General features: G+C 33.4%; 1 protein-coding gene across 1 annotated transcript in view; it reads right to left on the bottom strand.

The window, feature by feature from the left end:
- MDGA2 (MAM domain containing glycosylphosphatidylinositol anchor 2) overlaps positions 1-14,690 on the bottom strand; it is an 814,342-nt gene that overhangs the window by 181,259 nt on the left and 618,393 nt on the right. The window lies entirely within an intron of this gene.

Here is a 14,690-nt window from a genome sequence, read left to right as displayed (position 1 = left end):
GATCTGCATTTCACAGAAGAGTGATCCTACTTGCTGAGGTAAGATTTAGCTTTTCAGTCTTCTGCTTCCTATGCTGTTATCTCTTATCCAAGGATGCTATAAGAAAGGGATAAGAGACATTATAGACTTAGCAGGCACAGTAAATGCAATAGGAAAGAGAAAAAGAAGAACCTCTGATATAAAACCAGAAGTTCTAAATTTGGTTTAGAAACTGCTGCCAAACTGCTAAGGTTTAGGATTCGTTCTCTCCCTCGAGGAAATGAAATGGAACAACTGACTACAATGCCACACTCTGACAATCCAGTGTATTGTTCTTTTTGACTTTTAGTATTTTTTTACAATTTCAAATGATTTCACTTTAAGATTTTGAGATCACTGTAAATAGTTTGTCATGATGCTGCCACTATTTCTGTAAAATTAATTTTAAGTGAGTTTTCAAAAATATATTTCAATAATCTAAGAATTTAATTTTCTCAAGTAAAGCTAATTTCTGATTTTACTGAAGATATTTAGGAGAAAATTAGATTGATTTTACAGGAACTTACCTTACTGTGCTGGAATATATTTATGTTAGGGTTTGGTGAAAAATGAACTAATAAGAGGCAAGTACTACTCAATGGGTTTTCCTACAAACAATATCACCTGTTCCACTGGAAGACTTTTACTTCTCATACAAATGTGTATGAATTAAAAAGTATTTATGGAATAGGACATCTATCAAAAAAGCATGGGCTAAATTAGAACGGCAGAAGAAGAATAACCAGAAATATATGAATAATTCTATCCTTGTGATAAATGTCATATGCTTCCCCTCTTTGGAGTTATTACTGAATATGGACAAAAAGGCAAAGGTTTTATTCTCCCTTCTAGCATTACTGTGCTCCAGTGCCCAGGAACAAAAACAAATATAATTAATTTTTAAAGTATTTTTCAACTAATGTTGAAATGTTGTTCCTCTCTATTACACAGAGAAAAATAAATTTAAGCACAAAGTGATATGAGAATTAGTTATCTTGCTATTTAAATATCTTCATGTCTTTTTAATTCCTTCATTTACTTCTAATTAAAAAACGTAAATAATGCTAGCATCTTAGAAATCAGATAATATGAAACACTAACCACTACCTTCTTGAAGCAGATATATATATATTCTAGGAATTGGCATTAACAAAAAACATGTTTAAAAATGGCTGCATTTTTAAAACCTACATGATTAGATAATTTACTCTTGTAAATATAAACAGCTAAATAATTTAGTTAAATAATTTGTTCTTTTTGAAGTGAACCACCAGGGAATGATGCAATTCTAAATAAGCGTCATCTAGTAACAATAGGATTGAAAGAAGCTGCAGTATTTTTTCACCCTCCATGAGAAAGGACACAGAATAACAGCAATAAGCTCAGCATTTAACATTAATTATGCTCCTATTGTGTTCCAGGCATAGTTAGGGATTTTACATTTTCATTAGTTCTCATGACAATCCTAGGATCAACTATTTAATATTAAAATTTAACAAATGAGAACACTGAGAATGAGCGGATAAATACTTTGAACAGAACTCAAATTGAGGCCAATTTATAGCAGGTGGCCAATGCAGAGATATGAACCCTGAAGCAGGCTCCAGTAAAGTGTGGTGTCTGGAATGAATAACCTGAGTTAGCACTGGACTCCTCTTGCTCATAATTAGTCTCTTCTTATGGACAAACTGGACCAGTTTTACCTGCCCATCTCTTGGTTACTGTCTCAGGGACAATAAAAAAGAGTCAAGGTAGAAATGCGAGGGAGTAAATAACACATATGTTGCAAATTACCTTATCTATCTGTCTTACATCTTATATGTCTATTTTAAATATCTGTATCCACCTGTATGAGAATAATTCCCGTATACAAGTCAAAACTTCTTATAAGATATACCACTCCAAATAAGTATCCAAATTATGATACATTTATGTGAAATAAATGAAAAGAAATTATACATTAAAAGATTATTTAATGGAATGTTATTATTTGAAATCGGAAGATTTCATATCTTCCAAAAACAAACCACATGACCTTGGCCAAGCTTAAGCACTCTGAGTATGAATTTCTTCATTTTTGAAACTAAGAATTTATACTTTACCAGCTCCAAGGTTATTAGTGTTCTGACTATAGGAACAAACAGTAAAAAGTTAAAGATAGAAGCGGGGTAAATAATAAGTATCTATTTTCTAACTTAACAAGATGAATATTCAAAGATCTTATTACATTAGGCCAGTCTAACAAAAATAGATCCTTGACTAGCTATATATTTTTAAGTTTATCATGCTAGATAGTTCAAAAACTCCCTTGTTAATGTATGTTATTCATTTGTTAGATAAACTTTTCTCCCTATGTAATCAAAATTATAGAAATGTAAACCTCAGTTTCAATCTAGGTAAGTTACAAGTTGATTTTTTAATAAATTTGCTCATTTTAAAATAAACACCAAAGCCTAATTAAAATAAAGTTTATTTTCCATCTTTTCCATGAGGCTTTTAAAATCTTGATTTCAGAGTTAACCCTTTCTTTGCAACTTTCTTGGACAAGAAGGTCTTAAAACTTGTCATAGTTTTTACAGACTTCTCTCTCTCTCCACATTAAATTTTCCATTCTCTAGAATGCTCTAAATTATTATCATAATTTTTCTGTCAGGAGATTTTGTTTGTTCTCATGAATATCTCTCTGTTTTGCATGTTTATAATGTGAATTGTAACTTTACCCCAAGGTTCTTCCAGTCAGTGATTGCAGCCTACTACTATTTTCCAAAAGTCTTGCAAATCCCCAAACCTAAGGACTATTTATTTCTTGACTTAGTTGTTAGTTAATTATCAGACCACTTGATCTGCTAATTAAAAACAATAGACTTTTCTTTGTTTCACCATCTTCTAACTCACCACTTCCAATCAGCAGCTTTGGTTTCTCTATCAAAAATATCTCTCATATCAGCTTATTTCTTTTCATGGCTATAGGTAGCTTTCTTAGTATAAGTCATCCTTATCTCTTCTTGTGACAGTGTCCTAAGTGGTCTTTCTGCTGCCAGTTTAATTCTTCCAGGCCTCCTGCTTCTGTGTCATAAACTTTATCATCATAAATAAAATTATGTTCCTGTAACTATGAAAAACTTCAATCCTCAATGAGTGTGCTCATCATAATACTGCTTTAATTAAAAAAAATAATAACTGAAAACAGCCTGACAGATTAACTAAAAAAAATCGTGGTACAGTCACATAATAGATTATGATGCAGCCTTTTTAAATGATGATGTAATAGACCCACATTTATTGACAAAGATATTTATATTGTTAAGCAAGAAAAACATGCTAGTGAATAGCATGAATAGCTACAACCACTATTAAAAAGTGAGTAAAACATGTTACTGAGCAGTATGTGCAGTATCACATTTTTATATAAAAAAAGACATATGCTAATGACTGATAACAGAGAGTTTCTTAAAGGGAGAATATACATGATTCATCTTTATACTTGCAGCATCCCACACTCTATTTTACACATAATAGGAACTCAGTAAAAATGTTTATACCAAATGTACAAATTAAGACAGTGAGGCAGTTGAGCACTGATTTATGGAAGAGAACAAGATTTACGTGGGGAAAAATGTAGAGGAAAAGAAAGCCCAGAAGGAACTATACCAAAACACTAACAGTGGTTCTCTCTGAGTGTGGGATTATTGGTAAACTTTTTTTTTTGTATATTGTTCATTTTTCATTCTTGTACAATATGTGCTATGCATATTAGCATATTATAGTCTTCAAGAAGCCCAGAGAAAATTAAAATGTTAATGCAATCTATTATCCAAAGCTCATCTGATGAAAACTCCACTTTTTAATAACAACAAGTGTATCACTCCGGACATGGTATTTTAGAAACATAGTCTTAGAAATGCTCCTCTAGAATCACTCCTACTACACTCATCACTTACAGTTTCACTGGCTAGTGAACCTCAGTGCCCTTGCAGTTCTTTCCTGTATTTGGCAAGTCAGGCCCTTGTCTTCTAGCACCCCCTACCTGCCCCGTGTGTTGAGATTCAGTTCAAAGTTACCACTTATGTGATGATACTTTGCCTACCCCTAGGCTGAGTTTGTTGCTCACTCTTCTTGACCACATATTATGTTATATACCCATTTAACCTGTACTCGAAGCTTCACCCTGTATCTTCTTCCATGTCTATATCCCTGACCAGATAGCTCCTTGAAGGCACAGAGTGTCTAACTCTATCTCTAAAGCCTGATGCCCTGCTTTCCTGGATGGCACAGACCAGGAAGCCATGAAATAATTGAGGAAGGAAGAGGGGGAGAGAGGGCAAGAGGGTAAGAAGGGAAAAAGATTAAAATCTGTGAATATAAAAGAAATAAATGTAATAGATAAAAATCATGAACATTTTAAAAAAGTAATAAATAACAATGAAACATAATAATTCTATATAATTAGTAATCCATACAACTAGCAGAATCTCCTCTAAAATATATTGTTAGTATAGATTTCAGATGCAGTAGATCTTCAAATTTGTGAAGGTGTGTGAGAGATAAGAGAGTAAAAAAGGATTCATATAGTTTTCCTTTTCTTTCTCCTTTAAGATTTGGATAGATAAGTTGTAAATTTAAAAAACAAACGAACAGAAAACAAACAAAAGAGCCAATTTGAGGACATGGCATTTAATTTTGTCATGATGTTTTTAAGCTCTTCTCTAATCAACTAAATTATTTTTTCTTAAAATAGTCTCACAATGAAAACGTTAAGTAGAAAAATTTGAAATGTCTGCACCTTGTGAGATTTATTCATAATGCACTTGCTAGAAAAAAGTCCCTCCTAATAAAAACACAAAGATACATTCTTTGACGTATAGTCTATACACTGTCCTTGCTTTGATTTTTCTTACCTGAAATGCTACTGTAGGAGATGCTATAATCAGAGAAACTTAAAAAACATGGTATGGCACCAAAACTTCTCATTCCAAACATAAAAAAAATAGATAAGTAATATGAACAAACTGGTTTTCTGTCAACTTTTCCACTGTATCACAGACTGTAAAATAAACTAAGTATAGAAAATATAAATGCTTCCATTTCTTCATTGGGAAAGAAGGTGAGGAAATTTAATCTTCAGTTTTTACTCAGAAAATGGTTGGCTTATTTTTCCTTACTCAGAAGAATACAGGGGAAGGTTAGTTCATCTCAACTACATGAGAAAATATCATGCTGTTTGAAACAAAGACATAAGAATATGCTTATTATGAACTTATTGGTTTAAATATGTAAATATGCATAGTGCACTTTAACAGTAGATGTTTAAACAAAAGATATACTTCTTTTAATACATTATAATTTTTTATAATAAACTAAGTAATAAGTAGAATTGTCTCCAGAAGGACAATCAGACTCATATTTTCAAGAATCTTAAAATAAGTATGGCACTAATTTATTCATATTTGAATTTAGGGGGAGAAGTATTTTATAGCACATATGTATGTTTTAGAGTAGAGTGTATAATCTATATTTAAAGCATAAGTAAATAAGACCAAAAATATTGTGTTTATGAAAGTGAACCCCAGAAATCAGAAATCAAGAATTCTCACGCTGACTAGGTATATATAAACACACGTAAAAAAGTTATGACTCAAGTAAATAGTGAATTTGTAGACTCAACTAATCCAAATGAACCAAATTTATTGTATTATTTAACCTTCAAAAACAAAAGGTGAGGTAAAAAAAATTATGATAGACTTGACGTGAGTTTCATCCTTGGTGATCTACTGATTGAAACTCCAAGGTTAGCTATATCCTTATTGCAGACCACATAGTTTTAAAGGAAAGATACCTCTATCACACTTGAGTGTTTTCTCAGTGTCCGAGTCAGCCGTTCTCAATTTTTTTTTTCCAACACATTACAGATTAGCTTTGTAAGCATGAGACTTGCACATGGATATAGTCAGATTTTGAGGTTTTGAAAAATCACAAAATAATTTTACATGGAAGTAAAGAACTGAATAGCTTGCAATTGCAACCACTATCAATGGCACATCAGTAATACCTTCTGATAATGGACTATGGGATAAGTAAGATAAGCCTTTGGTTAAGTGAAATTGTCAGCATCTTGTAACTCCACTCCATTCTCTTCCATTCAATTAAGTATCTTCACTGTAAGTGAGAAAAATATCAATACTGTAATCTGTATTTTAAAACCTCCATACACTAATAGTGGAACTATTCTAATTCTCATGCACCTCATAGCTGATTTGATGAGCACACACTAAGATTTGGAATAACTGCCTTAATACATGGAATTTTTAAGAATAAGTGATCATTGAGAAATATTCATATGATGATATAAGGTAAATTTGAGAATTCCCTTCAACTTAAAAATAAGTCTAATCCAAATCTCCAAAATACTTTCTAAACTAATAAGCTTGACCCATTTTCTTAATAATTATATGTCAATTAAAATGTATAGTAAGATGTGCTTGAAAAATATTCAAGGTGACAAAACAAATCCAACATGCTAAAGACTCCTCATTTACTAATGGATTTGCTCATATTTGCTTTCTTTTAGAGACCATGACGGGTAACAATATTTGAGGAAAGACAGAGACACTCTAGAGCTCATTTCTCATGAAAGGAATGAAGGTTGCCAATGGATACTTCCTGTTTTGTAAAAACACAGAGACAATATGGTGCTTTATATGATATGCAGCACATAGAGTATTTTTGCAATTGTTGTCGTTTTAAAATATGCAGAACTTCCCTGAGCCAAAGGTTAATAATATAATAATATATTGCATTGCTGCACTTCCTTCTGAATTACCTTCCCCCGTATAAATGAATCACTAAAATCTAATTGACAAATGCTTCTTCCTCCTCCTAAAAAAATCTTACCATTTCTGAATTAATCTTTCTTAAAAATCCTATTATTCTACCATTCAAATAGCTTTAGTAGCTCCCCATTTTCTAGAACGTCTAAATCCCATTGTTTATTTTCCGTTTTACCTGCCAACCCTTATTAAGCCATAGTGCTTCTGTGAAAAGCTCGTTATTCAGTTTTGATAGGTCTCTTGGTCTGCTTAACACTTGGCTCATTCCCTACTCCTTGCCTTCCTTTCTTACTGCTTGCTTTCCTTCCTTCACTCCAGGAATGACTTTCCCGTCATAATACCCATCCAATGATTTCCCATTCTTCTAAGACCCAACTGAAACTTCCTGTTCTCTTAAGTCTCCTGATCTCTGTAACTTTTATTCATCCTCCATGTCTCTGAATTATAGTGTATCTGATTTATTCTATCTATGTCATGACAAAATGTCTACTCTTTTACATATGTAGCCAAAACATTCTGAGGTCAGTACTAGGCTTTATCTGTTTCCTCAGAAAATAGCTCCCACAACATGTGATATTTTAAAATATTTTAGAGGTGCTTAATAAATTCATGATTGATTGATGGAGCACCAATCAAGGTTACTAAGCAACCAAAGTAAGAAAACTATTAATGAATAATCACCTCTTGATTATCAAAGGCTTAATTATAAAGCATATAAATTTCAAGATCATTTTCACACATCAACTCTTTCTATTTTTAGTTTAAAAAAACACAAAAACAATAGGTTTTCATAAAGTTAGCACGTATACTAGATTTTAATTTGGGCATAATAATGAAACAGGGAGGTAAAATATTGGAAGTATTTGGTAGTATTGAGTTATTTGTCCATGCTATGGCTTTCCTCTATCATCAATTTAAAAAAAAGGCTAGTTAGCTCTACAACAGACCATTTGGACCCATATTCTAAGACTTGTATTACTTACAGTCTTGTGGGTAAATCATATATGAAATAGGCACTTATTTTTCAACATGCCATCATACCATATGGTAAGCCTACTGTTTTTGTCCATAATATGAATAAGCATAAATACATCTCTTATCATACTCTGTAAATAAAAACTGCCTTTTCTGCACTGACATACACACTTTTTTTTATTGACTCACCTATAATAAATGAGGAGATGCTAATAAAACAGGATTGACAATGTTTTACAAAACTAGCTACAGAGAAAGAAGAAAGCATGTATTAAAAACAGACGTGAGGTTAAAATAGCACGGTGTTTGCATTTTGAAATTCTTAGGGGAAACGTGCATGTACGCATACACACACACCCATACGTACAGACATGCACAATCCTTATTTTTTAAAGAGTTATAGAAAATCTTATTACAATGGTATTGTTAGTTATTTGAAACATATGGGGAGAGGCAGGATCCTGAAGCGTAGCAACTCTGGAGAGTTTAGTATTAGAAGATGGAGGACATGCAGTGCCATTCAATCAGGAAAACAGGTTTGGCAGGCAACAGTTATGGCTGTTCCAATTTCCCTCTCCCAGCAGGTGTTGCTATGGCACAAGAATAGCCTCTGAGGGATTCAGTGGAACATAAAGTGTAAGATGAAAGAGCAAAAGAGAAAATCATTCTTTGAGTGGCATTCATATTTTCCCTGCTACACAAACTACAAGGCCAGTTGCAAATAAATACAGGTTCTATTCTTGCTGCCTCATAAACAGATAAATGAAGGGGACCTTAAGCTGGGGTTGCTTATGTAGCATTTGCTTAAGTTTAGTTTTCAAGGATCTTGAATTGCTATGATCTTCACATAATTTGGTTTGCTAACTTGAGCTTATAGTAAAATATTTTCTAGAATCATTAATGTAAATCTATATCAACAAGACAATTTTTTACTGACATTTTTGGGAAAAGATGTGAAAGCATACCTTTTTTCTGAGTTTAACCTCCCTTTCCTGACTTATTGTATGTGTTTCTCATGTACTGAAGTACAGAAATGAACGACGGTCACTGACTAATTATGTAAAGTCTCGCATGTGAAAAACTTGTTTTCTTTGAGACAACTAAATAAAAAAACAGGACCAAGATAATTCTGCTTGCTAGTGACTCAAATTATGTTAACATTTTAGCAAGCTAGGAATCTGAACTAGACTGAGACGACCTTGCTTTTTTCTGTAATAAGAAAGGAGATACTATAATAGTCAAAACCTCAAAGTGCTAAGATCTTTAATTACTAAGATATGACCAGGTCATTTGATGAAAAGATAATCAATCTATAATCATTTCTGGGAAATAGGGGACCAATTCCTCAACTTAACTCTCTACTGTTAATCAAGTTCCATTTCATGTTTGGTATATATTTTTTTCAATAATGCAGAGTAAATGTGGAAAACTATAGTTAATTGGGTATAAACAATTAAGAATTTAAAGTTGAAAAGTTGAATACCACATTCTATACATGCATTATACAGAGTAAAGGTAACAAACAGGAAAGAGTCCTATAGCTTAAAAGTTAGCTCAGAGATTCCCAAATTCCTGGAATCCTGATATTCCATTACACATTTGTGTTCTTGCCTACTCACTCTTGAAAATGGTGCCATGATTTATCCGAATATATTTAAATGTGTGTATAAATGCACTATCCCTTAAATTAACATTATGGGAGTAACAAAAGCAGAACTGCATGTATGAAAACTTATGCCCTAGGCTGGAGCTATTACCGATTCATTTTAATACACATTTTTGAGCCCCTCAAATAGGTAAATATGCTTAAGACTGGAGGCAAGAGAGATAAATTAGACCTTTAACTACCTTTAAAACTTTCAGTATGCATTATGGAACCTGATTAATAGGGAGAATTCTCAGTAACTGATAACTGCTCACAATCATTTTTAAATCAGAAGGCCTTTTTTAATTGACATGTATAGTCTGGAAGAGTTGTAAGTGTACAAGATTAGAAATTTGACTTGGACACAGGGCCTAACCACTTACTAGCTGTGCAATCTTGGGTTGTCTTAATCTGTTTTCTCATCAGCAAATAAGGCTGAGGAAAAGGAGAATTTAATGAGAATTTAAAGATAAAATGGCATAATGCACATTAGAGCATCCTCTGAAGTGTAAAGTATTTCAAGTTGTGTAATACACTTGTAAAGAGCAAGGCTCAGGTCTGGCAGCCTAGATTCAGATCTTAGCTCTACCACCTATTAGCTGCATGACCTCAGGAAAGCTATCTAGCCAGTATCTCTCAGTTTAAGTAAAGTGAATATAATATTACCTACTTCAATTTTCTTTTTTTAGAATTAAGCAGTATAATACACATAAAATCTTGAACACAAGGTCTCTCATATAGTAAACACTCAATATATGTTAGTTATTGTATTTTCTCCTCAATGTCTTTTATTATGGTGATATCAATGACTGTATTTTATTGTTCTGCATATATTTCTATATTGAGGGCAAATATTTTGTTTTATTCATACCTCTGATGTCTCAAGTACTGAACATGGGTACACATAGGGTCAACAAAATATTTTATAAATTTGATATATATATATATATCATTACCATTGACAGCTGTCTTGGAAATATGCATTCATTTCAGATGAGGACACTATTTGAAGAAGATAACATTTTGGAAAGGACAGGAGTGAACCTTTTTAATCTGAGTAGTCAGAGGCATCCCCCAAAGCCATCCAAGGAAAGAAGGTGCAGATTTCTGCCGTTAGTTATAATAATTTGAACTGTGTGTTTGGACTGTATTATAAAATGGCACATAATACAGATATCCTAGCGCCCATTCTATTCCTATGAAGTAATGAGGTTTGGACATTCCTCAATACATCTATCTCTCTCTTATGAAGATGACAAAATGTCATTGCTGTACATTTTTACAAAGGTCAGGGTGTTGCCATGAAAACTGGGAACCAATAAGTAAAAAGGAACTGTCTGATCATGTTAATTATGTGATTGCTTTCCTGTGGGTGAAGGAATTCTAAATTAAAAGGATAAGCTATAAATTATATATCAAAAGTGCAATGAAAGCATAGCAAAAGAAAGATGCTTTAAAGAAATCCACAATTTATTTTATTTTCTAGAGGAGGGGGCCCCAATCCCTGGGTCGTGGACCGGTACTGGTCCGTGGCCTGTTGGGGAACCGGGCCACACAGCAGGAGGTGAGCAGCGGGCGGGCGAGCGATCAAAGCTTCATCTGCCGCTCCCCATCTCTCGCATTACCGCCTGAACCATCCGGCCCCCTCCTCCCCGCACCACGCTCAGTCTGTGGAGTAATTGTCTTCCACGAAACCTGTCCCTGGTGCCAAAAAGGCTGGGGACCGCTGTTCTAGAGCAACTGTTGCTCACAGTGATAAACTCTTCAATGCCTAATGGCTAGAAAAATCAATTTACTTCTATAATAAAAAGGCCATTTGTCTCCTTGTAGAATCCATCTGACGTTGTTTGGCCTCTTATACATGATAACTCTGAACAATGCCTGTGGTTTACAAATTCCCTAATTAAATCACTGATTATGTACTACTGAATATGCCTTATCCTGTGGAAATAGACACTATCACCATTTTAATAAACATTTTGACATAAAATGAAGCTGGCTCTTTCATGCTTTGTCAAGAGCAAAGTGAAATAACCAGTGAACACAATGTTCCATCAACAGATCAGGACCACATGTTCTTTAGAGCAAATGAGGTTTAATTAACAGATCCATTAGCAGAGAACTGGTCAGTTAAAACATAGGAGAAGGGTTTACTTATAACACATGGACACTTTATTAACAAATATTCTACAAATGCATGATTGTATTTTATGATGCATTCTGCCAGTCTGTATAAGTATAGAATGCTACAGTAAAAATATGGGCCTAATTTTAAAACCACATAAAAACTCATATAATGTCATTGATTGGAATGATATATAACTCATTCTAAGCTAATAAGTGTGTGAATAGAGTTTAGTACCATTTTATTAATATAGTTTTACATTCCATTTTATTCCTAAGCAAGGATATTTCCATTTAAATGTCAAATAAATACATTCTGTTTACAAGTATTATTTAGATAGTCTTGGTGAAAGTGGACTACTTACGTTTCATTTATAGTGAACTGTAATTCATACTAAATGCATTTTAGAGTGCAGACATTTGAACTCCTTGTCATTTTATTATTTCTACTTCACGTATTTAAATTACCAATATATTTCATACTGTGCATAGAACCTTTTTTTAAAGTGCAATGATATGCTTTTAATTTCACATCTTTTTAAATCTCATCATTATTATGGTAGAACATCCCTAAAATTTGGGAAATTCTGATGTATTTACCTGATTTATTTATGTACTCAGAGGAATCTGGTGCCCTCAGTTCTTCCCTTCCCCTGCAAACTATTGTCTTGTCTCCTTATCTAAAGCTTTCAGTTCTGAGCCTAGGCTGTCTCTTAGGCTGACTTTCACCCAACAGGACCACCCAGGCTCCAATTCTTTAGTCAGAGAGGTAAGAAGGCAGACATGCCATGATTTGGGTTTCCTGAAATGGATTCACTTAACAAAAATATTTACATTTCTCACAGCTTATCCCTGGAGTCTGAAATCTCATTACGTGTGCTTGCTCCGTTGAGAAGCTGTGTGTTTTGTGTAAAGAACCTGGGTTTTGCAGTCAGAATCGACCTATGTTCAACACTTTGAAATGCATCAGCATATGCTAATGCTTTGCTTCTCAAATTGGGTGTGGTTATATTTGTGTGTAAACTATTCGAGCTTCATGCTTACAATTCATGCATTTTTCTATGTTTTTGTTATGTTGCTATAAAAGTTAAAAAAAAAATTCTTCACCATAGACAATGTGATCTACACTTGCGTGCTGCAAGTTTTAATGTATAGACTAGGGTTACTTTAATATGTAATTCATGCCACTCAGGAGTACACATCCCTAGATGTGGTTAGGCAGCATTTTAAAGACACAAACCCTGGGTCCACTCTTCTCAGGAAGCTAGAACAAGACAAGTATCATCATGTTGAGTTGCCCTAGAGAATTTTTAACCTAGCATAACGCTGAAAGTGGTCTCCTTTGGTGAAATGAATATTGCTCAATCTATGCACCTAGGTTAGAATAGGGTAAGGCCATGCCCCATTTTAGTGAGAGGAATATGAGATGGGCAAATGGGACCTGACATCCTAACACTCTTTGAAGTGGTGTTCTCAGAGTAGGGGAGAGTGTTGTGCCCCACTATCAACCCAACACATGGTCACATGAACCAACTAGAATATTACCTGAATTCCTTTTAGAATATTTTAATACCTGCCTACAATGATCTTTTGATGCAAGGCCCTTGTCAAAGGCCATAACTGAATATCAGAATCACCTGCGATAGTAAAGGGACATACCCATGTAACGTAAGATGCTGCAAGCTTATACTGAATTTGGAATCTGAGACTGTAAACTTGAATCAGGTTATGGTTATAGGAAGTGAACAAGTACCTAAGCTTTGGGATCCCATTTCCCTCTCTATAAATGGAAGGCACTAGGTAATCTATAAACGTCCTCAGTATTTAAAAACGATGCCAATAACTGAGACATTTAGAAATCTTTTTAAAATGTTTTACAAAATAGGTATATGGGGACCTGCTCCAATAATCTTTTATTTTTATTTAAAAATAGATATTCAGAATTCATAAATATCCTCAAATTGTGCCACCAAAATCCTAATTGTAATGATTTTCTAAATTTATTTAATCTCTTTGCTAAGCTCACTGATATCCCACAATGAGGGATGAAAAATTAAGACTGTAAAAACTAATGAGGCCCTTTTTATATATTAAAATGAATTCATTTGTAAGCAGATTTTCCGGGGAAAGTCCTTTGCATTAATGGTAGTTCTAACTTCTATTTTGGAGCTATTGTAAGAAATAGCTTTAAGACATTCCAAACTGTAAAATGAAACTTAGTCACTACAAACAAATTATATCACTATAATAATTGTTCTATCTAATGCCAGAAATCTAGGATTCTAGATATTTTGCTATCACATAGACCAAAACGGCGATCAAACTGTTAGTCTATGGATCTAGTCTCTATGGCTACTTCTATTTATTTCTCTGTTGTTCAATTGATAATGGTAACTTGGTAGTGTCATCTAAAAATGACATAAAAATTCCAAGTGTTATCATAATCATATCAGTAGTGAATCTAATACCACTCACCACATCTCTATCTTCTCCTCTTGTCAAGAGATGCAGAGTGAGTCCTGGTATTGTAGCTTTAAATAATATACCCTGATTTACATCCATTCTCAACTATAAGTTTGATGGAGACATTTATTCTTCATCAGTTAATGAATATAATTTTCATAATTCTTTAACTTGTATAAGTTATTGCTAGTTATTATAATATTAAGTACAAATTATGGAACTAACTAATTGTGTTCAGTCCTCTGGATTAGAAGAATCTCTATTCAGTCATTTAAAATTCAAATAGTTTCCACGTCCCCATTGCTTGCATTTATAAGTGGATGAAGGGTATAGGAAACATAAATTGGGCATTCTTTCCTATTTCTCATTGACCTGCTCTTATCTCAATGTAATCTGGGAATTTCAAAAAGTGTTTAATTCTGCCAAGTGAAGGAAATCCTCAACACATGACACAGTAATTAGACAACAGCTAATTAACCACTGTTAAACTATGGCTTGTAAGGTAGAATCTTGGTTCTGATATTTGGGGAAGAAAGTGCTGGATATTTTAAAATGATAATTGGAGGAAAATCGTAAATCCGATGTTATTTTCATAATTAGATAGATTCAGTTTTATGAGAAAATTCAATATAAAAACA

Source organism: Eschrichtius robustus, chromosome 1 (assembly GCF_028021215.1).
Source record: "Eschrichtius robustus isolate mEscRob2 chromosome 1, mEscRob2.pri, whole genome shotgun sequence".
NCBI lineage: Eukaryota > Metazoa > Chordata > Mammalia > Artiodactyla > Eschrichtiidae > Eschrichtius > Eschrichtius robustus.
The sequence above is the reverse complement of the archived record's forward strand: the minus strand, read 5'-3'. Positions and strand labels throughout refer to the sequence as shown.